Source organism: Siphateles boraxobius, unplaced genomic scaffold, assembly GCF_051911475.1.
Source record: "Siphateles boraxobius isolate OS27281-9 unplaced genomic scaffold, OSU_SipBor_1 29, whole genome shotgun sequence".
NCBI lineage: Eukaryota > Metazoa > Chordata > Actinopteri > Cypriniformes > Leuciscidae > Siphateles > Siphateles boraxobius.
The window spans coordinates 8,890,005-8,913,525 of record NW_027508908.1 but is presented as its reverse complement, the minus strand read 5'-3'; the positions used below and the strand labels follow the sequence as shown (position 1 = coordinate 8,913,525).

The following is a 23,521-nucleotide window of genomic DNA, read 5'->3' as shown; positions in this document are numbered from 1 at the left end:
TACCAGGCAAATATTTAAGACTGTAAAGATGAAGTTTTATTGATTTTCACATTTGGGAAACTGGGAGGTGCTTATTTGAGCACATACAGCACTGCACATTCCCCTGGGGTCTGGCTAAATGCTCTAACACACTCATACACACAAAATTAAGCGCTTTATACCAATTGAAGTGATTTATATGCTGATGGAGTCCAGTTATGCTATGGTGATCGGTGACATGTATGTGTTGGATCGCTGCTATAGCGGACATTGATTTGAGTGTGTGTGGTTACATGTCTTTCATAGGGCTGGGCTGACAGGTGTCAGAAAGGTCAGCTCTGTTTCTACTGCAGCTTCAGTTTCATGAATGCGCAACACTGATTTGAGGTAATGAAAGATAAAAAATAAATAAAAAAAACAGCTCTCCCCACTACTCAGTAAAACAACACCACGTTGTTATGGGTATGAGTGGGGGGTGGGGGAGGGTTGATAGTACTTTTTTGTTTTCCAAATACATTTAACATTTTAACACTAACAAGTTTATACATATTTTAAATGCTTTAATACTTTTTTTGTTAGAATAAAAAACTATATGTATAATTTGTAAGATTTGCATAACATTTTACATTATATTATTTTCATTTATAATACATTATTATTATTATTATTATTATTATTATTATTATTATTATTATTATTATTATTATTATTATCATTATGTATTAGAACAAACTTACTAGAATATTTTAGATTGTTCTTTCATATAGATTTTAAAATTTTAACAGTAACACGTTTATTTAAAAAAAGCAGTTTACATGGATGCAATAATAAATGAAAGACTATTTATTTTAAAAAAGTAAATATTGTAGCTAATGCTATTTTGACATTAGTTCAATATCAATATTTTTATAATATTTATAAAATATTTAAATAAATACATACATAAATAAATAAATACATACATAAACAATAGATACGAAGTTTTTACACACAAAAAAATGCATAATTTCTACTTTATCCAACCAGCCATCCATCTAAATCTTTCCTGTCTCTTCCTCCATCCAGAATCTTTATTTACGATCACAGGACCAGGGCCAGTGGGATTTCCACATATTGCACACAGTGTTAACAAAACGACACCATGAACCAACAATCCCCCTGGAGCAAAACGAGGTTAAGTGCATTGGTCAAGGGAACAATGGCGGTGACCCATGACTCACTTCAAGTGGGCATCAAACCAGCAACCTTACAGTTGGCAGCACTGATCATTAACCAATGCACAACACTCTCTCCTTTCTTCCACTGGCTATACAAAATGGGATCAACTGTCTGGTGAAAGCTCCAGCTCATGGTAAGCTCTGTGGTCCCTTCTCTCCCTCATTCCCTCCCTCCCCCCAGGCAGCGTAAGCCTCAGTCAGCCCTGACCCTTCATTGTCATCCTTTCACATTATCTCAGCAGAGGGCCAATTAGACATTAACCACATTATACAACCAGATACCCCACTTTAGCCACCACTGGGCTCAATAACACATTAACATAGAGGCTCTTTAATAGGAAATGCTGTTAATTGTCGGGCGACATGAAAACCTGCTCACAAAAGTGAACTTGAGTGACAAGCCCCAGTGACAGTGTCATTTAAAGACAGAGGGGGGAAAACAATATTGACAACGGCAGACAGAGACTGGAACATCAGACATCAAAAATGATTCATTGAATGATTCAACAAGTGATTCATGAGCAGGATTTATATGCAACCATGATGACAGCGACTGCCTGGTAATAACAAATTGCTTTGTGATCTTAATGACAGACAAAATAGCTGGTCTGAATATTGAGCTTATGGGGAATTTGACTACATATCACAGCATTATTCATTTAGGATTTTTTCTTCCTTCTTTCATGTTTAACAGAGTGACTATCCAATATGCATTGTCACTGATGGGAGTTTGTTCACAAAGGTGCTATCCATCATGCTATAATGAGACAATATATATATATATATATATATATATATATATATATATCAACGCATTCTCATCCTTTGGCGTCATATGTGACGCCATATGACAAAACAGCAAAATACTACGCACATGGCACCCTTTATCGTCAATATAACACGCACTGTGATGGGTAGGTTTAGGTGTGGGGTAGGGTCTGCGTCTCATATTCACGCTAAAGGATGCCAGTCAACTTTGACGCCTTGGGTTCGCGTGTTATATTCACGCTAAAGGGTGCCATGTGCGTAGTATTTCGCCGTTTTGTCGTATGGCGTCACATATGCCGCCAAAGGATGAGAACAGGCTCATATATATATATATATATATATATATATATATATATATATATATATAGCATTTATATCAGCATCCCTTTTTCAGACATCAGAGAGAGAGAGAGAGAGAGAGAGAGAGAGAGAGAGAGAGAGAGAGAGAGAGAGAGTGCACTTCTGTTGCATGCTCTTGATTGCTGATCGTTCACTCAGCACACGTGTTGCCAACAATTGAAGCTCGCACTGAAAACTGCGTCTTAATGTTTGCTGTCTCATACAGTTGCGAATACTGAACAGAATTCTCTTTCACATCTTGCAGTTGAATGGACAAATTCACACCAAATTTTGTAAAAACGCCCATCTTGGCGAGTATCCTAATAAACATAGTCAGTTATATCACAAGTGAACATAGACGGTATTAGGGCTGGGTATCGATTCAGATGTTCAAATTCGTTTCGATTTCGATTCGCAAGCTCTCAATTCCATTCGATTTCGATTTTAGATTTCCGATTAAATTTTTTCCCCGGATTCGATTCTCGATTTGACTCAATGAATATATATGTAATACAAATCCTATATTTATAAAAAAGAACAGTGGAAATAAGTTTACAAGTGGTTAATTAATAAAGGGAAATTAAGAGCCACAAACCTGTATATTAAACTCTTTTTATATCAGGTACACTTGGGTACTGTCAGAGTCCTCGTCTGCACCAGCCTGTCTTCGTCTTCACTACACTCCCCAGAATCCTCCTTGTCTCCACACCTGAACTCACTCCCTCAATCACCCACCTGTTCATCGTCTTCATCATCTGTGTCACCTGTCTTCACCTCGTTAGTGTTCGTTTGTACTTGTATTTAGTTCCTTCCTGTTCAGTCTGTCCTGTTCGATTGTTAGTCATACATGGTTGTGTTAGTGTGTGTGCCTGCCCGTCTTCCAGCCTGCCTGTCTGTACCTGTATGTCATATATTGAAGTAAATTGTTGCAATTGGAGTTTCTGCCTGTGAGTCCTTTAACCTGCACCAACCTTGACAGGTACATTAAAAGAGAACCCAACTCCATATTTCAATTGCATACAATTAATAGACAGTATTTTGATACAAGATGCAAAATTGATGGTGAAAATTGGACAAGTCAGAACAGTCACATGCCTTGATCAAACAGGATCAGGTATTTTATGTTTAATATAGATAGATAAAAAATTTTCTAAAATATAACTGATATTTATTTATTACATTTATCTCACCTAAATGTTTTTTACAATGGGGTAATTTTGTTGTTAAGAGTTTATTCAACACATCGAAGCTTGATTTCAATCTTTAAGTGAAATTGAAAAAAGTAGCTCAAATAAATACAATAGAATAAAGATTAAAATAGAATAAAAAGTTTTTGGGTAGGTCAGAAATACTACAGAAACTGAATAAAGTAATCCAATGTAAAATAACACTGGATATTCTTTTAGTCCTGACTAAGTTAAATATATAGGCTATTAATCCTGATTCCTTACAATTAAAGCTATATTATGTTGTTTTGGCAACAAAATGAATGACCGACACAAATGGCTGCGTTCACTTTAGGAACTAGTGCACGGATCCATTACCGTTTCATTATACTGTCATACGCGTTTTATGCTTATTTAAGACATAACCGACTCTTTACGATGTTACTCACCAAGACCAGAGTTTCGACATAATTTTGTGTGTTTTTGACCGTTAAAGCGATATAATCCGCGAAATAGAACTTTTGTTACTGGCGAGCTGTTTGTGAGGTGGATTTAGGCTTTACTGTATGTGCACGCAGTGCAAAACATCTCTGAGAGCGCGCGAGCACTGGATAGTTTGAAATCGCTTGAATGTTTAAACTGGTAAAACTTAAAAAGAAGTGAAAATGATATACGATGCAATGCTGGCCCGATTGTGCAAGTGAATATTCCGTCATGTCCCGACTCCTAAATGTGAGTGTTTATCGACGCCTGCAGCGCTTGACGTTTGCCTTGTGCAGAGAGAGAGAAGACGCATCACCGCTGAACACACATGCTATTTGTGAAATTGCGTCTCAGAGAAAGTTTTAAAATGACTGTTTTGATTTTATAATCTGTGTGGATTAAATTTACTTTAAGTGAATAAATGTTTGCGTGAATTTCCCACATTTAAATGGTAGACCTGGAGGAATTAATAAAATTGTGCGCAATACCCGCCCTGAATATGGAAAAAATCGATTTGTGGCCGTTGAGAAACAATTTTGAATCGACCACATTTTAAAAAAACGATTAATCGAAAAATCGATTAAAATCGATTTGCCCAGCCCTAGACTGTATATTCAAATCCATGGATTCGGTCTTAAAGGGGCGGCAGTCTAATAAACCTGCTGCTGTGTTTTAATGTTAATCAAACAAGGTCAAATAAATCACTCACTGCTCTTGTCTGAATAACTTTTGTAATTTTACAAAGATCCATCTATATTTAATTTATACAGTGATTCATATGCAGTGTTATTTCACATTTGAACACTTTATTCAAATTTCTGTTTCTGAAAACTACTGTTAGACCTAGGCCTAATTGAAAAAAAACAACGGTTTCATTTTTTTTTTAGCCTTTCTTTCTTCCATTGTATTTGTGCTATTTATAATTTGATTACTTATTTTATTACTGGACTGCTTACTTGTCTTTAATATATATTTTTTTATTTACATTAACTAGGCTGGTGGTTTTTGCTGTAGTATCAAAATTGGAATAAATCATGGTTTTATTTCGCTGGTATCTATTTAAACCACTGACCCAATCCTTAGCACTGAGCCCTGCCTGGAGCAGCTCTAAATATGCGTTGTGCTAATAAATGAAAGATAAAATATGATAGAGCAATAGAATGAACAGTGCAAGTAAACTCATTACTCAGTGCAAACTCAGTGCAACATGTCAGCGGGAAATTTACCGACACACATGATCATCTCATACCATTACAAATGCAGCATTTTGACTGTACTTCTGCACGAGATGAAAACACGTTTTAATAATTTCTAAGGTTAAGAAAGAGTCAGAGTTTGCGATATACTATGTCCTCCCTCCCTGCACACTTCAATAAGCCCAAAGAACGCGGGTTCTTGTGTGTTAAATGCCGGGAGAAATCTATCGGTTTATACTCAAACTTATGATTTGACTCCGATAAAGCGACTTTGTTAATTTACTGGCTTAATATTTCTCTTGTGGACCTATATGATGACAGTGAAAAAAATAGAAGAATATTTCTTGTTAAACAAGTGTTTGCCATCTGTGAAAATCAAAAGCAGCTTCAGAGTTGTGCTGTGTTCGTGAACTAAAGACTGGTCTATATAATTTTAGTGATATTATTATTATTATTATTATTATTAATATTTAATTGTATTGTTTTTAGTGTTATTAGTGCCATTAAACTTTTTGTTAATGTGCTATGGAAACAAAATACTGACGAGCAACGATGCCGTTTTCATCTTGGATCTGTATAAGATATGCGTGCGTCTGTTAAAACAAGCACTCTTGACAATTTGTGAATGGATCACCTTGCAATTAAATTTTGATGTGGGATGTAGGCCTAGTTTTTTATTCTGTTTTAAAAACATTTTCTTAGAGTCCTTATACGCGCGTGTCGGTGTTGTCACAAGTGTTAGGCTATGTGGTGATGTCGTTATGAATTTAGGCAAGGCAAATTAATTGTAGTTCCTTCCTAATATTAATTTAAAAATACTAGCTTTATAATAATAATACTGCTAATAATAATTTAATACGTTCATGGTAAAACGAGCCAATTATTGTATTGATATGTCAAAGGTATCTGCCTTCGGTGAAATCTTAGACTATTGTTGATACACGATACTATCGTCTATCGGCACAACCCCAATATACATTATTTATATATATATATATATATTATAATGTAGTATATGTATCTATGTAGCAAATTAGCTCTAAAGAAATATTAATAATTAATCATAACTTGTTATAATTGATTAGGGCTGGGTATCTGAACAACATTTTCCATACCGATACCTTGACTTCGATATCGGTTCCTGAACGATACTATTTTCGATACCAATTTTATGAAACCAGTTTTAACAATATAACATTACCTAAAAAAAAAAATCAGTTTGTTGACTTTTTTACACTCATATTTTGAGTCTGTAAAAAAGCACCAAATGCTAAAGTTGTCTGTTTCCTAATCATTTAACAATTATGTTTTCTTTACTTCAATGAGCTCATTGTTTCTGCCTTAACTTAATGCATTGTTTAACAATTAAACTGGGTGTAATGCCATTCAATTAATTTTCATTCAGTCACCTCTGATAACAGATCACTCTAAATTGTAATTTAGAAACATGTATTTTCTGTAAAGCTGCTTTGAAAACGATATGTATTGTGAAAAATGCTATACAAATAAATGTGAATTGAATTAAATATAGGCTACTGGGGGGCGGGACATATGCCTCGCGCTCAGCACACATGAAGCTTGCCGCAAAGCACTGGCAAAAGTAGCCTAATGATTACGGATGTGTCAGGAAACGATAGCAAGGAGGTGTTTTAATTGTTTATTAATAAACAAGTGTTTACTGAATGTGTTGGCTGCAAAGATGAATATGCCGATGCTGACGCTTCCTTCCTGCAGTAGTGAACACTTGCGCAACTATATGGATTACATAATCAAACTACTTATTTCTAATTGTTTCGTTTAAAATTAGACATATTTTGATCGTCTATAGGCCTATTTCTCATGTCTAAGGCAAGTATCTTATACGCTGAGTTTCGGTTCATTTGTGATGTGCTCCAGTTCTTGCAGTCGAAGACGGATAACTTTCTACTCTCAAGTGTATTGTGTGCGCTTTTAAGTGCCTTATCAGATTTATCGTGTTGCCGGTCTAGGCAGCAATTATGTTGTCGAAAATATTGCATCGCGTGCTTCTGGCATCGAGTCTGGTACATAGGTAGGTACACTTGATCATTGTTTCTATTTATCCACATATCTATCTGGGTTGGCACACGCACAAACAACAGCCTCACGTGCAACTAGCCACATCTCTGGGCACCCCATAAACTAGTGTTTTTCCACCACAGCCAATCATGCTGCATGCTTATTTTTTCACTGATGTTAACGAGATTAACCACTTAAGTACCGAAAAACAAGACATGTTTCGATACTCGGTAGTATCAGGGCCCTGGGCCGGAGAGGCCATGCAGGCAACCAAGCAGTGAGGAAGTCGGAAGAGTTGATGGTTGCCCATTCAGTGATGGTAAAGTTGCCGTTTTCTTCTGATTTGGATTGAAGAAAATACAGCCTGACTCTGTTGGGAGAGTGAAGGCATAGGAGGCTGTGGTCACAGCCGACGACATCAACCCGAAGCAGCAGCAGTAGAGGCCAGAAGAAGAGAAACAGGGTCACTGTGAATTTGTCTCTAATAAAGCCTGAGAAAAGCTCAGGTGGGACCTCTCCGGGTTTGCTTGACAAATGAGAAGGGTGGAATTTCCAAGCGGGAAAATTCCTCTGTTGATGTATGAATCTCTGTTTTAAGCATGATCATTTGCATGTGCAGCTGGATTGGTTGCTGAAGAAGAAACTATTAAAGATTCTTGTAATACGAATATGTTACGCAGCTATCGACATATCACGTACACAATCATTTCAATCTTCAAAGTACCAATTTATAGAGACCAAACATGGTATAGGTGAGGTTACATTGACCGTTGGTTCAATCATAAAATACACAGTATCAAAAATAAATAAATACTATAATTAAAAGACACTACACAAGACAATAAATCATTCACAGAATGTTCTGGGATGCATGTTCGTTTATAGATCAGTTTGTCTATAAATTGATGCAGGAAAGTCTGTTTTAAGGTTTGTTTATGTCTTTCCTATGGCCTCTGTCTTCTCACATGACCACATTTTTCAGAGCAATAAAATCATCTTATCTGATGGTCACCCAGGCGACTGAGACCTTTTCTGCTCTCTTGCCTCTTTTGAGCGAATATTTCATTCCTAAGAGGGGGCTAAAAAGCTTATTTGTTAAGTGTAACAAATAGTTGTTTCTGATTGTCTTAGTTGTTACTATATATATATATATATATATATATATATATATGTATGTGTATATATATATATATATATATATATATATGTATATATGCTCTTTTCCAAAATGCGATAAACGCCATAAAAAATTTTTTTGCTGTGTACTGAACCTATTCAGCAACAATCCAACACGGCGGCGCTCTGAACAGAGGTTTGTTTATGTTCATGCATTCCTCAGAATGAGTGCTTTAAACTGTGGTAACACTTTTGATGGCCTTGATGAGCCCGTGAGACCTACACCTGGGGGTAGAAAACGGCAACTGGACAAAGAAAAAACAACAAAAAAAGAAGGTTCGTCACTCTGGTGGCACATTAATATCAACAGTGGGATGTCAACACAAAGCTGCAGCCAAAGGTTTCTGTCAGGCCGAGAGGCTGTTGCCGGACGATCTGGTGACAAATTTTAACTCTTTTTATGAAAAACCAAACAAGGTTGACCAGGACCAGGCCATACTTCATCTCCTGGACATCACGCAAGTGATAAGGAGGAGTCCGAAAGTCCAGGACGTAAACAAACAAAAAGACCGAAATGTATCTGTTAAGTACAGTCTTTAATGCAACAGTCATCCGGAGAAGGTTCCCATTTGCACTCTATCACTCTCTGTTCTCTCACATACTCAAAAGACTTTTCATACACACACACACACACACACACACACTATGTGATTTGTTTTATGTCAAGCGGACAATGGTTCTACTTTTTATAGGTTTGACACTTTACTGAATGCCAATGTATTTATTACTGACTGACTTGCCTTTTGAATATTGTTTTAATTATTGATTATTTTCAATAAATCGTTTTTTCATGCATATGTAGTGGACAAATTGGTCCTACTTGTTACAAGTTTGACACTTTACTAAAAATTACTCTGAATATATTACTAAATAACTTATTGAATATTGTTATCATTACTTTTTTCAGGTTCGGCACCGAATGACTACTAGCCTAAATGTGTTACTAAATGTAATTTATATTAATTTATAGCATGAGCCCCTGATTATATGTTGCATGTTCTCTTTTTTTTTGTTTTTTGTTTTTTTAAGATAAACCATGCATTTTTGGGAAAAAATTGATGGATTTATAGCGTTTAAAAAAAATTGATGGATTTATAGCGTTTTGAGTTTCAAATTAAATTTGAATTTATAATAAACAATATTGTTGTTTGATTTAATAATCATTTTTCAACATGTTCAGACTGAGCCAAAAAAACATTTTAACAGGATAAATTGAATATTCACAGAATGTGTGGGTCTAGGTAAAAAAATAATTATCCTGAAAACTACTGAAATGGATTTATAGCGTTTTGGAAAAGATCTCCTCATATATAACGGATAGAGACAGAATATCAACCAAAAAATCCAGAAAAACACATTGTATAATTGTAAATCAGCATTTGATCGAGCGAAATAAGTATCTGATCCCCTCACAACCAGCAATCATTCTACCTCCCACAGATTGGTCCTATCACTTTAAGAAAGTTCTTCTAATGTCTTAATGTCAGTGCACTCCTGTCCACAGAATCTGTATCTTCCATTACAACCTCTCCACCACCATGGGCAAGACCAAAGAGCTGTCAAACGTCAAGGACCAATTGTAGACCTGCACAAGGCTGGAATGGGCTACAAGACCATCAGCAAGAAGCTTGGTGAGAAGGAGACTTTTGTTGATGCGATTATTCAGAAATGGAAGAAATGCAAAATGAGAAATCCATGGGGCCATGTACCGTCACATCTTGGACGAGAACCTCCTTCTGAGAGAATCTGTAAAGGGGAGTGGACCAGTGGAGGGTGGATCCCTCCTGAGATGTGTGCCAACCTGGTGACCAACAACAAGAAACATCTTACCTTTGTGCTTGCCCACTTGCCAAAGGTTTCTCCACCAAGTACTAAGGCATGTTTTGCTTTGGATCAAATACTTATTCACTTTCTGAAATGCAAATCAATGTATAACCTTTATATAATGTGTTTTTTTTTCTGGATTTTTTGGTTGATATTCTGTCTCTATCCGTTAAAATAAACCTACCATAAAAATTATAGACCCTTCATTTCTTTCTAAGTGGGCAAACTTAAATAATTAAGTCAAATAATTATTTCCCCCACTATTTCCCTCACAAACTGTCTCAGTGGCTCTTCATGCTCATATTTTCTTTTTTGTACAGTACATTGAGGATACTTAAAAAGGATTAAGGTTGGATTAATTCAAATTGCTAAATATATTATAGCCAAAAAAAAATTAAATAAAAACATGCCCAGGCTGGTGGGACGATCTTATGCCAAAACAAATAATCATTTAATCCAGGAAAATCAGACAACATGTCATAACAAAATAAGATATGAAATAAATCACACGTCTCTCAATCTGTTCCAAAATTCAGGAGCGACACAATTATGGATGGGTAAATGGTCTTCTTTTTCCACATCAGTTCATCATGGATCATGAATTGATCCAATCCTGAATCTAAACACATGCTCATGATGTCACAGTTTTCACAGATTCGCATTTTTGTAGTTTACACTGAGACGATAACTTGCCCTTTGAAACCAGTTTTCAAAAGTTTGCATTTTTAGGCCCCCAAAAAGCCATAGTTGTGTAAATGAATGGTCAAAATGCATAACAAGTTTTACATTTTTACTTAAAAAAGTTGTTGTGTAAATGGTCCCTAAATGGGCAATTTAGGCATTATGAGTTACTTTTTCTAATGTATTCAAATATATTTAAATTATTTCCGTTTGCTGGATTTTCTCAGCAAATACAGATGTAATTGATTCATTTAGATTGATCATATAAATTATTCAGCTCATCCAATCATTGATTTAATTAATCAATTAACAGTCCCAACTAAGCGGATCTAATCTACACACATGCAATAAATCTCCATGCCCTCAGATTAGTGTTTCCCATGATTGTAGGTAGCAGAAACTGTCTGGTCTCTTGTAAATGTACAGACACATGAAGTGTGGCTCTGTTGAATGAGCACTACACAATTTCATCACACAAAATTATCTTGGTCAGCAGGCCTCAGCTGCGGTCCACCTAAAGAACCTCTCAGTGGAGACGGAGTTGCTTAGAGAGCCAAATCAATAAGCCTTTAGCCACAGGGCAGGTACCGGCTAGGGAATGGGGCTGAGCAGCAACGGCTTCTGAATCTTCACAATCACGATATTTGTTTTTTCAAGTACACAACGAATTGCTAACTTAAGACTATTACTGTCAGTCTTTAGACTATTTGATTTTTAAAAGCTAACATACTTCAAAAAAATTCCTAGTGATTACATTCATAATTCATATTATCAAAGTAGATTTTACAGCCAACACAGAATCTTCATGTTTCCTTTGTTTAAGTATGTGCATATATACACGTATATACACTGTTTTTCAGAATATTTAAAGGTGACATATTAGGCCCCTCTTCACAAAATGTAATATAAATCTATGGTGTCCCCAGAATGTGTCTGTGACATTTCTGCTCAAAATACCCCTCAGATCATGTATTATAGCTTGTCAAAATTGCCCCTTTTTGGATGTGAAAACATGCTGTTTTTGTGTGTGTGTTCCTTTAAATGCAAAAGAGCTGCTTCTCCTCCGCCTCCGTTCGGAAGAGGCCAATCCTTTACACGAGTTAAATTCAGATACAATAACAAAAAATCAAATAATCTCACTCAACCAAAATCTCAGAAATAACCAGTAGCAGAGTGCAGCCTTATGGAGAGACTCAGAAAGAGGTTCCAACTTTTAGACGCACATGGATGTTTCTGAATGGTTAGTGGATACATTTATGTAGTTTGTTGTGGAGTTACATTGATTCATCTCATTGACTTGCATGTACTTTAACTTTTACACAAGTTTACACAGTTCCCTGATGTCTTTCTAAGACAGCTGTGACATTGTTTGGTCAAATAGTGTGCTGTGTAGCCAACGACAGAACAGTTCCCTGTCAGTCGCTCATGTTCGACGTAGTCGACATATCAATTGATTGGGATCATGCTTAGGGAGCCTTTCATCTTCGAGTATTGTAAAAACGAGTAAATGCACATTGGCGTGCGATAATTGAATCACACGCTCCGCCCCCCAGCGTGGGTATAAACACGGAAGTGGATGCACGCACCAGTTGTCTTTTGCTTCAGAGCCGATCGGTGTCGATGTCTCTGAAGAGTTTTGTACCATACAAAGCGCGAGCTTGTCGGTGTTCTTCTGGAAGACTCTCCCAATGTTGGTGTTTCTACAGGACGAGTGCTGCGGTGATCGCAGATCAAATTTCTGTGTTTGTGTTTGTTGATGGTGGTTAGAGGGCAAAGAATTGAGTGCTTCACTGTTAATGTGTTGCCACGGTCATTCCCCTGTGTGCTCCAGGACTGGTGACGGGTCCTAATTCCTGAAAGAGCAACACGTGTGCGTTTGCACACGATATCCTGAGACCCTGGCCTGGATGTGTGCCCAAGGTTCCTACCTCTCCCTTGAAAAGGGGACAAGGTGGTGAGCCTGCAAGCGCTGCCCCGGAGGAGGCAGACCCAAGTGGAGTCATAACTGGACAGAATCCAAAGCCTCAGGACCTCAGACCATCTCTTGTCTGTAATGGAGAAAAGTAGAAAGGAAAGACTGTTGCCAAGCAGAGGTTGGCCCACTGCACAGTGGTTTCCATCATCTTGGTGTGTTATCCCAAGGTGCACGTGCCCCCCTGGGTAGTGAGCTCCTCCAAAGAGAGATTATAGCTCCTGCCTAGGCGTTGACACAGAGTGCCTCACTGACAGATGCTTTAGAACTGCGGGCTGGGCGACTGCTATCACGTTTGCTAGAAAAATAGCCTGTGTCGAACCGCTGCTTCCCATGGGCTCCCTTCTCATTAAGCCAATTTCACTGTAAGCCCTGTTCGAAGTGTCGGCTTGCTGCGCCATTCCCCTCTTATGGACTGGATACGTGCGCAATTGTTGCTCCAGTAGAGTTCCTCTTCAGCCGAACCCTGTCGAGTTCCTCTATACCCTTCGGCTACGGCCGCGGCGGAGCATCCAGGGGGACGATCAGAAGGCTTTTGTCTAGGCACTGGAAGGTGGCAGCACTAGTGCCGTTTTAATTGGGATCCCAATCAGTTTACATGTTGACTACGTCGAACGTGAGTAATTGAAAGGTATCGTCTCTGTTACATTTGTAACCCTCGTTCCCTGCAGGTGGGAACAGAGACATAGTCCCATCGCCAGTATTGGTGGACCACCACTGACTCCGGGATCCACTCGGCTCCTCAGTGAAGAAAAAACTGGTGCTTGCATCCACTTCCGTATTTATATGGAGTGTGTGATGCAATTCTCGCAAGCCAATGTGCATCGGCTCGTTTTTACAATACTCGAAGATGACAGGCTCCCAAAGCGTGATCCCAATCAGTCAACATGTCGAAAACGTCTCCTTTCCCTCCCTCAGGGAACGAGGGTTACAAATGTAACCAAGACGCATACATGCTTTGCTTGAACTTTTGTCATTGCCAACTGGATAGAGTATTGTCACTTGCAAAAATCAAATGGTGCCGCCATGGGTGGAAATGTGCAGTATAAGGGGCAGTAATATTATAATAAGGTCCCCTTCCTACATCAGAAGGGGAGCAAAATCTGATCGTCTTATTTTTTGACATGCTTGCATATAGCACTTAAACATGGAAAAAGTCAGATTTTCATGATCTGTCCCCTTTAAAATAAATGCTGTTCTTTTGAAATTTCTATTCATCAAAATATACTGAAAAAAATATAACTTTACAAAAAAATTAAACAGCATGTCTGTTTTCATTGCTGATAATACAAAAAAATTCTTATGCAACAAATAGCATAATATGACAATGAAAACTGTTTAATGGCTGCTGAAAATGGCTGATATTGATCAAATAAATACAACCTTAAGGTACTGCTGTTTAGGCTGCATTTAATTGATCATATAATGTCAGTCGAACAAGATTTAAATTTAGCACCGCACACTTAAATATTCATCGGAGCTCATTCTCAGGTGAGGGAGACTTAAATCACAGAATCACCTTGTTGAGAGGAAAAGAAAAACAATCTGTGAAATTCCATGGAAGAGATTTAAATATGCTAAAATGTATCAAACAGAGCTGAGAGTACCTACTTATATTGTAAATAGTTAAACAATATATTTAAGTGTATCTTTTATTTGCCCAATGTTTGTTCAAAACTCCTTGCAAATATAATGAGAAAAAATGCAACATGCAAGTGGTAAGGAACTTGCTGAATTTTTTTAATGGCAAAAGTTCAGATTCCTCCTAAATCTGCTTAGTTTTTGTCTATGAGAGCTTATTCCATAAGGGTTAAATGAAAAAAAAATGTCTTGAGCTATGAACAAAGAAGGAGGTGAAAAGCACAGAAAGAAAGAGAAAGGAGTGATTATTCACCATATTGTTTTGTTCTGACAACTCAAAAGTATCCCACTTGCATTAATAAGGGGACTACAAATCGAAAGCACTACAATGACCCAAATGAGCAGAGAGGAGGGTCACCCAGGAGTACTCATTGTTTCCAAGAAATCCTCCACATTCCTTTGATGGCTCACAGTCTCCAAATGGCCTACCGAGAGAACTGACTCTTTCATTCTCATCTGAGAGTCGGCCTGTGGAGTCAGGCCCTCAGGGAAATGGGTGACTTTTTTTCTTATTATTATCCAAGATGGCGAAGAAAGTGAAAAAAGAAAAACCCCAAAAACAGACATTTCAAGGCAAAGCTTTCCCTAGTCAGGAATACTAGTGACTATGTGAAGGTCTGCATCCAAATCTCTGCAGCACGACTGAGACGGGAAGGTAGACCTCACTGACAGTACTGGTAATCCAGAACAGAGCCATTGACTGAACACGTCCCTAAATGCTGTGCTCTGCCTGGCAAGTGCGGCCATTTTAAGTCTCATCAGGACAGGACAGAGCAGGTATCCATTATAAAGGCAGGAGAGCTACGGTGGACTTAAGCATTGGGTGATCACTGGCTTAGTTCCACAGGATAGGGGAATCTGGGGGTTAAACATTTAATGACGCCGAAAACATTAAGATGGGACATAGCAGGATATTGATTAGGCGTATAACGCATAAACACAATGCACATCTAATTGACAATCAAAATCATTTCAGGTCCACCTCATCTGTGTCAACTCTATTATGTATGGAAATGAAGATGAGTCATATTTATTAGGCAACCTACAACCCCAAATCAGAAAAAGTTGGGACATTTTGTAAAATGCAATAAAATCAAGAATCTGTGATTTGTTCATTCTATTTAACCTTTTATTAACTGACAAAAGTACAAAGAAATGTTTTCCAATGTTTTCACTGACCAACATAATTGTATTTTGTAAATATGAACACATTTTTAATTGTATGGCTGCAACACACCCCAAAAAAGTTGGGACAGAGACATGTTTACCACTGTGTCACATCACCTTTCCTTTTAACCCTCTGGGGACTAAGCTCTTTTTGGTCCGTTTTCTCTATTTTTACATTTGGGCTTATAAACTATATGTAATCGAGATGGAACACTATGTGTTTGGTATCTATGGATTCAGATGACCCTAAGCTAACATAAGCACACATGTAATATGTTTATAAAGGACTTATGAGTGAAAATGTACCCTAAACTAGAGAATTTCAAAAACGGAAATTAAATTTTTGGCATTTATTTTTTTGTAAATCACACATCACACAACAATAGTGAACAGTTTTTGAACAAAAAATATATTTGTCAAAGCCTTTGCTTGACAGACATGTGTAATTGTTAAATAAAATGTGATTGTGAAAATGTGTTTAGAATTTTCTAAGCAATGCTTTCTCCTCGTCACTCTCCAGTAATTGTTCCAGAGCTTGTTCCACCGTAAATCGTTTACTGCTTGCCATCATAAAAGTGCTAAAACAATAAATAATGCTATAATTGTATGTGTATATATATATATATATATATATATATATATATATATATATATATATATATATATATATATATTATAATTGTTCTGTCTCTCTCTCATATCTCTGTGCGCTCTCGCTCCGTAAAGCCTCGTTTATACTCGACGCGTCCGTTTGCTTTCTGTCATCTCTGCCACTCAACGCTGTTTGCGTAATAGTATATAGTACCACCCCTTGCAAGGCTACAGAGTCCTCTGATTTGCTAGAATACGTCATGGTAACCTTCCTCTGATAGGGTAAGAAAAATATTCCTCCATCGGCAATTTTTCCATTGGTTGTTGCTCGTAAATCTGCCAAACGACATCGATTTCATTGGACTTTGACGAAGTGGTATTGCGCAACAAGGAAGTGTGTATACAAGCCGGGTAAGTTTGTTATCACTGTTTTCAGCAGAATCTGCGGAAGACGGCAAAAAGACCGCACCTCTCTATCATTAATAGTTTTTAAGATAATTACACATTTGTAAAAGTATGTCATTTTGGGCGGTACCGCCCAATCCGTCCCCTGAAGGTTTATTACACTTTTTAATCATTTGGGAGTTGAGGATACTAATTGTTGGAGTTTTGCAAGTGGAATATTTGCCCAATGTAGTCTGATACATGGCAGCCGCTCAACAGTCTGTGGTCATCATTGCCTGATTCTCCTTTTCATGATGGGTCATACATTTTCCATAAGAGACATATCTGAACTGCAGTAAAAAGGCAGGCACATCCCTTCTATGGTGCAGAGTGTCTAGAAACCACTCAGTTTTAGCACGTGCAGAATGAGGCCTGGCATTGTCTTGCTTCCCAGGAATGTCATCTTGATGGCAGTTTATGTCTCTGTACAATCCAAATATATGCCTCCATGTCAATGGTACCTTCACAATAATGCAAGTTACCCATACCGTTTGCAATGATGCACCTCAATACCAGGACAGATGTTTGCTTTTGCACATGTCGCTGGTGAAAGTCTTGTTGGTCCCTTTCGTCTTTGGGACTGAGAACTCGATGTCCATTTTCTCCCAAAAACAAGCTGAAACATGGACTCATCTGACCACAGCCGACATTCCCATATTCTTCTAGACCATCTGAGATGAGCTCAGGCCCAGAGAATTCGCCGGCATCTCCACATAGAACTGATGTAAAGCTTTCTCCTTGCGTAACAGAGATTCAAGTTGCATTTCTTGATGCAGCATCAGACTGTGTTCAGTGAAAACGGTTTTCCAAATTACTCCAGAGCACATGTGGCTGTATTTAACGTCTTAGCATGATGGTATCTTGTGCAATGCCATCTGAGGGCTCAAAGGTCACGCACATTCAACAGAGGTCGTCTCGGTTACGTATGTAACCCTAGTTCCCTGATAGGGAACGAGACGCTGCGTCAAACGCTGCGGGAACGCCCCTGCGTTGTGCGTCATGAAGCACGTATGGAATCAGCCCAATGGAGAGATGAAACGTCATAGGCGGGTGACGTCATCGACCAGGAAACTATAAAGCACCCCAAAAACACAAGCGCATTAGCTTCTGATAGGCTTGAAGGAAGCGCTAACGGGAGTGCCGGGAGTATGGCGGAGCGACGCAGCGTCTCGTTCCCTATCAGGGAACTAGGGTTACATACGTAACCGAGACGTTCCCTTTCAAGGGAACTTCGAGCTGCGTCAAACGCTGCGGGAACGCGAATACCCACGTCGCCATAGGACCAAATGACCGTCATGTGAGACTAGCGCACAGAGGACGAGAGCACCTGTGCCCCAGGGGTAGAGCTTAAGTCTAGGTCATAGAACTTAATAAAAGTATGCGGTGAAGACCATCCAGCCGCATCACAAACATCACTCAGGGAAACCCCCGACAAAAGAGCTTTAGAAGCAGCCATACTCCTGGTAGAGTGAGCTCGGACAACCAAAGGTGAAGGCTGGCCAGCCGACTCATAAGCAAGTGAGATAGCCTCAACCACCCACTTGCTCATTCTCTGTTTAGACGCCGGACACCCTTTCCTGGGTGGCCCGAAACATACAAAAAGTTGTTCTGATTTCCTCCACAGGGCAGCTCTGTGGACATAAGCGTCTAATGCCCTAACAGGGCAGAGTGAATTAAGTTTCTCCTGGTCCGATGACATAAATGGAGGAGGACAGAAAGCCTGCAGAACCGTAGGTCTAACAATATTAGTAGGAACCTTAGGAACGTAACCTGGTCTAGGATGCAGAAAAGCTTTAACCATGCCAGGTGCAAATTCCAGGCACGAGGGTGAAACCGACAGAGCCTGCAAATCTCCGATTCTTTTTAGTGAAGAGATAGCAAGCAAAAAGATAGTCTTAAAAGTGAGAAACTTCTCGGGAACTTCTTCGATAGGTTCAAAAGGAGCTAGGGAAAGACCTTCTAATACAATGGCCAGATCCCAAGTCGGCACCCTCGTACGAACTGCTGGCCTCAGCCTCAAAGTGCCACGGAGGAAACGAGTTATAAGCGGGTGTCTCCCAAGAGAAACTCCACTGAAAGGGACGTGGTAAGCAGCTAGTGCCGCCACATACACCTTTAGTGTGGAGGGGGATAACCCTGTGGAGAAGCGCTCCTGCAGGAATTCCAGCACTGCACCCACTGGGCAGTTAACTGGGTCCTGCAGGTGTTCTCCACACCAAGAAGTGAAAAGTTTCCACTTCAAGGCATAAAGCTTCCTCGTGGATGGAGCTCTGGAGTTAAGAATGGTCTCAACAACCTCGGTTGAGAGACCGGAGTCTATGAGCTGGGCCCCCTCAGAGGCCAAGCCCACAGTTTCCACAATTCTGGGCGGGGGTGAAGTATCGTGCCCCCCGCCTGGGAGAGTAGATCCCTCCTGACCGGGAGCTCCAAAGGAGAACCGTCCAGGAGAGAAATCAGGTCCGCAAACCATACTCGGGCCGGCCAGAACGGGGCTACTAGTAGTAGACTGACCCCGTCCCGGCGGACCCTCTCCAGAACTCCTGGTAACAGAGCAATCGGGGGAAAGGCGTACAGACGTGACCTCGGCCACGGCTGCACCATAGCATCCAACCCCAGGGGGGCTGGAAGAGTGATGGAGAACCACCGATGACAATGAGTGGTCTCCTTGGAAGCGAATAGGTCCACCTCGGCGCGACCGAAACTCAACCAAAGGAGCTCCACCACCTCGGGGTGGAGTCTCCATTCCCCTGGCCTCGGCCCCTGCCTCGACAGGGAGTCTGCTACCACATTCAAATACCCAGGGAGATACATTGCTCTCAGAGATAGTAGCTTCCCTTGGGACCACAGGAGGATCTGACGGGCCAACTTGTAAAGCCGGCGAGACCGCAGGCCCCCCTGATGATTTATATAAGAGACCACCGACGTGTTGTCTGATTGAACTAACACATGATGGCCTCTCAGGTCTGTTAGGAAGTGTTTCAGAGCCTGAAACACAGCCAACATCTCTAGACAATTTATGTGCCACGAAAGATGATGATCCTGCCACAGACCTTGGGCTGGGCGACCACTCATGACCGCCCCCCACCCTGTGAGGGAAGCATCCGTCGTTAGCGTTATGCGACGACAAAGAGCCCCCAGCACAGGACCTTTGGATAGGAACCAAGTTTCTCTCCACATGACCAGAGCACGAAGGCAGCGCCGCGTGACTTTGAACGTGCGGAGCGGATTTCCCCTCGGGGAGAATCCCTTGGTCCTGAGCCACCACTGTAGCGGTCTCATGTACAACAGGCCGCAAGGTATAACGTTGGACGCTGCTGCCATCAGACCCAACAGTCTCTGAAACTGCTTGACAGTGAGTAGCTGGCCTAGCTTCACTTGTTTCACAGCTGAGAGAATCGAAGCGATGCGGGTCGGAGAGAGTCGCGCCCGCATCGATACCGAATCCCAAACGACACCCAGAAAAGTGGTCTTCTGGGAAGGAGATAATACACTTTTCTTTGCGTTCAGCCTCAACCCCAACTTTCTGATATGAGCTAGGACGACATCTCGATGCCGAACCGCCATCTGCTCGGTCTGGGCTAAAATCAACCAATCGTCGATGTAATTGAGAATACGAATGCCCTGAAGCCTCAGAGGCACTAGTGCTGCATCCATGCATTTCGTGAAAGTGCGGGGAGATAAAGCTAGGCCAAACGGAAGAACCCTGTACTGGTACGCCTCGCCCCCGAAGGCGAACCTCAGGAACTTCCTGTGTTGTGGAAGGATGGACACATGGAAGTATGCGTCCTTCAGATCTATCGTGACAAACCAGTCCTCGGACCTGATTTGAGACACGATCTGCTTGATAGTGAGCATCTTGAATTTTAGCTTCCCTACCGAGCGATTCAATATGCGCAGGTCTAAAATTGGACGCAACCCCCCATCCTTCTTTGGAACGATGAAATATCGGCTGTAATAACCTGACTCCAAACTGGGAGGAGGAACCCGTTCTATAGCCTCTTTTTGAAGGAGCGTTTTCACCTCTTGTTCCAATACCAGAGCCTGCTCGGGGCCCACCACTGTGTGCAGAACCCCTCTGAATTTTGGTGGACGACACCTGAACTGGATAGCATAACCCTTTTCTACTGTCTGCAGGACCCAATGAGATATTTTTGGAAGGCTTTTCCACTCTGCCAGAAATTCTACTAAGGGTACCAGCCTCTCGAGACTGGCCTCTGGTGTAACTTGAGCAGCAGACGCAGCGCCCTGTAACGGCGCACCGGCAGGGAACAACTGGTCTGACCGCTCTGAGACCCTCCTCAGAGGGAGCGAGCGTCCCTCGGGAAAGCGCTCGCTGGGATCGTCTGTGCCCCGGCATAAAGGCGGGGTTGGCAGAACGAGCCCCTGAGGGCACCGAGGAGGAATGGGCACCGTAAAAAGAGGTGAACACCTTTCCGCCTCGGTGGGGACCACCCTCAGCATCCTGAACGGCTTGGCGTCAGGACTTCTTCTTAGCCGAAGCCTTCTTAGCCAATATAACTGTCCTCAGATCAGTTCTACTGGGAGAAGGCTTCGGCTGAGAGTGTCGCGGCTGAGCCCACTGTCCAGCAGGGGGAGCACGAGACGCGACACTCTGCCTCTGCTGCGCTCTATGTGATGAGCTCGAAGACGGCCGGGGCTGCTCCCGCCCAGCAGCCCCAGGGACATGAACTTTAAGGGGAAGAAACTTTTTAAAAGCTGCAGTTTGTTTCTTTTCTTCTTGGAATTTATCGATAACTGAATTCACAGCATCACCAAACAACCCCATGGGAGAAAGAGGAGCATCTAAAAGAAAAGCTTTTTCTCTCTCTTTAATATTAGTCTGATTTAACCACAAATGTCTTTCTGCGGCCACCAGAGCTGCCATAGAACGACCCATTAATTTGGCCGATTCTCTGGTGGCACGCAGGGATAAATCAGCAGCCTGACGCAGTTCACGAACTACGTCAGTACTGACCTCCTCACTCTCACTCATGTCCCTTAGCAGATCAGCCTGGTATGCCTGCAAGATTGACATAGTATGCAGACATGACGCAGCCTGACCTGCTGCCGAATATGCTTTACCCACTAAAGCCGAAGTGTTTCTTAAAGGCTTGGTGGGTAATGCCGGTGCCTTAAAAGATGATGCTGCTTCGGGGGAGAGATGGCTCGCAAGCGTCTCTTCCACACGAGGCAAAGCACCATAACCATGAGCCTTGGCTCCCATAATATTAGCGTATGTTGAAGTCTGGGGACTAAACACTCTATATGACACCGGTTTTCTCCATGATTTCGACACCTCGGTGTGGAGATCATGGAAAAACGGCAGGCACCGGCGTGGAGGCTGCACACGTGACGGCAAAAATCTCTCATCCAACTTTGATTTAGAAACAGACTCCTGTCTAGTCACTGGCCATTCAATATTAAGTTTTTCAACAGCTCTTGTTAACACCTCCATAAGCTCATCACTCTCAGGAGTGTGGGGTGGCGAATCCTCCACATCTCCCTCAACACTAACAACATCAAGTTCCTCAGAACTGGATAGCTGCAGCATTGGTGCCTCAGCCCGAGCGGAAGAAACCGCAGCGCGTGCTTCCGAACCCGGGACTGAGGCACTGGATCTCACAGGTGAAGGGAGAGATAAGGCAGAGCCCGTCTCAAACCCCGCTGTGAGATCCATCTGCGATCCCCACGATAAGCGCCGCCGCTCTGCCTCGGCAGAAGCGGGACCCGAACCGCGGGGAGCGCGCACCGAACCGCTCTCCTCAAAGAGCGACCGGCGGGAGCGGAGCGTCCTTAACGGCAAACGCTCGCAATGCTCACAGTCTGCTCCCTCGAGAGCAAACTGGGCATGCTGAACTCCCAAACAAACAACACAAAGATCATGTGTATCCCCGCTCGTTAAATAACGCGAGCAGGGAGGAACACACTTTCTAAACTGCTGTTCGTCCGCCATAATCTCTCAATATATATATATATAGGGATAAATTGTTTGTGTGGTGCAGGGTATGTAAGACAGACAATATCACACAGGGACAGATTCACATGTAGCGCGACTGAAAGCACAGAAGCTAATGCGCTTGTGTTTTTGGGGTGCTTTATAGTTTCCTGGTCGATGACGTCACCCGCCTATGACGTTTCATCTCTCCATTGGGCTGATTCCATACGTGCTTCATGACGCACAACGCAGGGGCGTTCCCGCAGCGTTTGACGCAGCTCGAAGTTCCCTTGAAAGGGAACTACTGCTTTGCCCAACACAGACTGAGATTTCTCTGGATTCCCTGAATCTTGTGACAATATTATGTATGGAAGATGATGAAAGGCATACATTCTTTGCAATCTTGCATTGAGAAATGGGATTTTTTAATTGTTTGACAATTCTCTTATGATATTTGGCACAAAGTGATGTAAGGAACTCAGCTTTTTGGAAATATTAATAATCAATAATATCTTGTTATTATTAATTATAAATATTTGGGTCAGTTAATTGGATTAACTTGATGTGGCTGAATTAATATTACAATCAATTAATCAGTTCTTCCAACGAACTATTTTGATTATTAATTTATTCTAATAAAGGGTATCTTCCATGGCCACCGAAGAATAATTATTTCTTCGCCTGTACAGTACTTTGAGCCAGTAGCAAAAACCGTGATCGTAAAGTGACTTGTATTGCAAACAAAACAGAACCAAATACATATTATGTACAAGTTTTATTAACTAAATATAGATATTTATATGAATATAAATAAACTAAACAACATACACACATGAATACATAAATAGGTTAGTGATAGGATGAAATTGGAAACCGGAAGAGGGTCTATGAGAAGAACCATCAGA

The 23,521-nt window shown here is 40.9% G+C and overlaps 1 protein-coding gene across 2 annotated transcripts in view; it reads right to left on the bottom strand.

The window, feature by feature from the left end:
• ctnna2 (catenin (cadherin-associated protein), alpha 2) overlaps window positions 1–23,521 on the bottom strand; it is a 583,061-nt gene that overhangs the window by 125,549 nt on the left and 433,991 nt on the right. The gene's annotated exons all lie outside the window — the stretch shown is intronic.